The sequence below is a fragment of the Equus quagga genome, chromosome 10, assembly GCF_021613505.1.
Source record: "Equus quagga isolate Etosha38 chromosome 10, UCLA_HA_Equagga_1.0, whole genome shotgun sequence".
In the NCBI taxonomy this organism is placed as follows: Eukaryota; Metazoa; Chordata; class Mammalia; order Perissodactyla; family Equidae; genus Equus; species Equus quagga.
Window position 1 is genome coordinate 9,694,581 of NC_060276.1, and position 3,155 is coordinate 9,697,735.

Consider the following 3,155-nt stretch of genomic DNA (forward strand, 5'->3'; position numbering starts at 1 on the left):
TCATATATGGCCTTTATTATGTTGAGATAATTTCCTTCTATCCCCATTTTGATAAGAGTTTTTATCATAAATGGCTGTCAGATCTTGTCAAATACTTTCTCTGCATCTATTGAGATGATCATGTAGATTTATTCCTCATTTTGTTAATGTGGTGTATCACATTGATTGACTTGCGGATGTTGAACCATCCCTGCATCCCTGGAATAAATCCCACTTGATCATAGTGTATGATCTTTTTTTTTCTTTATTAATGTTATGATAGATTACAACCTTGTGAGATTTCAGTTGTACATTTTTGTTAGTCATGCTGTGGGTACAAAAATATGGAACGCTTCATGAATTTGCATGTCATCCTTGTACAGGGGCCATGCTAATCTTCTCTGTATCGTTCCAATTTTAGTATATGTGCTGCCAAACCGAGCACTAGTGTATGATCTTTTTGATGTATTGCTGTATCCAGTTTGCCAATACTTTGTGAGGATTTCTGCATCTAAGTTCATCAGCAATATTGGCCAGTAATTTTCCATTTTTTGTCTTGTCCTTGTTAGGTTTTGGTATCAGAGTGATGTTGACCTCATAGAATGGGTCAGGAAGCGTTCCATCTTCCCTAATTTTTTGGAATAGGTTGAGAAGGATAGGTGTTAAATCTTCTCTGACAGTTTGGTAGAATTCCTCAGGGAAGCCATCTGGTCCTGGGCTTTTATTCTTTGGGATACTTTTGATTACTGTTTCAATCCTTTACTTCTGATTGATCTATTCAGATTCTCTATTTGTTCATGATTCAGCTTTAGGAAGTCTAAGAATTTATCCATTTTCTCTAGATTGTTCATTTCTTTGGCACATAGCTTTTCATAGTATTCTCTTATAATCCATTGCATTTCTGTGATATCCGTTGTTATTTCTCCTCTTTCATTTCTAATTTTATTTATCTGAGCTTTCTCTCTTTTTCTCTTTGTAAATCTGTCTGGGGTTTGTCAATTGTATTTATCTTCTCAAAGAACCAGCTCTTTGTTTCATCGATCCTTTCTACTGCCTTTTTGTTTCAATAGCATTTATTTCTGCTCTGATTTTTATTATTTCTCTCCTTCTGCTGACTTCGGCCTTTGTTTGTTATTTTTCTAATTCAGTTAGGTTTAGTTTGAGATTGCTTATTCGGGATTTTACTTGTTTGTTAAAGTAAGCCTGTGTTGCAATGAATATCCCTATTAATAGAACTTTTGCTTCATCCCATGTGAGTTGGTATGATATGTTTTCATTTTCATTTGCCTCCAGATATTTTTTGATTTCTCCTTTAATCTTTTCAATGATCCACTGCTTTTTCAATGGCATGTTGTTTAGTATCCACATCTTTGTCCCTTTCTCAACATTTTCCTTGTAATTAATTTCTATCTGTATAGAATTGTGATTGGAAAGGGTGCTTGTTATTATTTCAAAATTCTTAAATTTATTGAGGCTTACCTTGTTTCTCAACATATGATCTATCCTTGAGAAGGTTCTGTGTACACTTGAGAAGAATGTGTATTCTGCTGTTTTTAGATGGAGTGTTATATATATGTCTATTAAGTCCAACTGGTCTAGCTTTTCATTTAATTCCACTGTTTCCTTGTTGAAATTCTGCCTGGATGATCTATCCATTGATGTGAGTGGAGTGTCGAGGTCCTCTACTATTATTGTGTTATTATTAATGTCTTCTTTTAGGTTTGTTAGTAGTTGCTTTATGAACTTTGGTACTCCTGTGTTGGGTGCATAGATATTTATGTGTTATTTCTTCTTGATGGAATGTCCCTTTGATCATTGTATACTGCCCCTCTTTGTCTCTCTTTACCTGTCTTATCTTGAAGTCTACTTTGTCTGATATAAATATCGCAACATCTGCTTTCTTTCATTTGCCCTTAGCTTGGAGTATCATCTTCCATCCCTTCACTCTGAGCCGGTTTGTCATTGGAGCTGAGATGTGTTTCCTGGAAGCAGCATATTTTTGGGTCTTGTTCTTTACTCCACCTCGCCACTCTGTGTCTTTTTATTGGAGAATTCAATCCATTTACCTTTAGAGTGATTATCAATATATGAGGGCTTAATGCTGCCATTTTATCACTTGTTTTCTGGCTCTCCTGCATTTCCTTTGTTTCTCACCCTGTGTATTTTGGTCTACCAGTCAAGCTATGTAGTTTTTTATGTTGTATTTCTTTGTTTTCTTCTCATTTATTATTTCTGTCGCTGTTCTGACTTTTTGCTTTGTGGTTACCATGAGGTTTGTATTCGAAATCTTCAGGATAAGATAGTCCCTTTTCTGATGGCCCATTGTTTCCTTAGTCTAAACCAATTCAGTCTCTTTCCTCTTCCCCTCCTAAGTTGTTTTTCTCACATCTTATTCCATCTTGTGTCATGAATTTGTGGTTAAAATGACAAGATTATCTTTATTTTTGGTGTTTTTCTTCCTTTTGTCTTTAATGCTATACTTGAGTATTTGCTATCCTGCTCTGATTCTGTCTATCTATTTATCTGCTTACTCCATGCTTTGTAACCCATTTCTACCTTTTTTTTTCGGGTATGAGGGCTTTCTTATGGGGGGGGTGGTTGGAGAAGTCTCGTGGCTATGAACTCCCTTAGCTTATGTTTTCTTGGAGAGTTTTTATTTCTCCATCATATCCCAAACATGTTTTCACTGGATAGAGTATACTTGGCTGACAGGTTTTGTCCTTCAAAGATTTGATTATGTCATTCCAGTCTCTCATAGCCTGTAAGGTTTCTGCAGAGAAATATGCCAAAAGCCTTATACATGCTCCTTTGTACATTATTTTCTTCTGCCTTGCTGCCCTTAGTATTCTTTCTTACTCATTCACTTTTGCAAGTTTGAATACTATATGCCTTGCTGTGGGCCTTCTTACATTGACATATTTAGGAGATCTGATAGCCTCTTCCACATGGATTTCCATCTCCTTCCCTAGGCTGGGGAAGTTCTCTATTATTTCTTTGAACAAGCTTTCTACTCCCTACTTGTCTTCTCCTTCTTGAATACCTGTAATTCTTATGTTGCATTTCCTAGTTGAGTCATATATTTCTCAGAGACTTTCTTCATTTTTTTTTAGTCTTAGTTCTCTCTCCTCCATCTGGAGCATTTCAACATGTCTATCTTTGATTATGCTGATACTCTC

General features: G+C 35.8%; 1 non-coding gene across 1 annotated transcript; it reads right to left on the minus strand.

Moving 5' to 3' along the window:
- Positions 1-317: 317 nt before the first annotated feature.
- LOC124246205 (U6 spliceosomal RNA) lies at positions 318-424 on the minus strand. The gene has a single exon (XR_006890414.1). It is a non-coding gene; the product is annotated as a U6 spliceosomal RNA (small nuclear RNA).
- Positions 425-3,155: the final 2,731 nt, after the last annotated feature.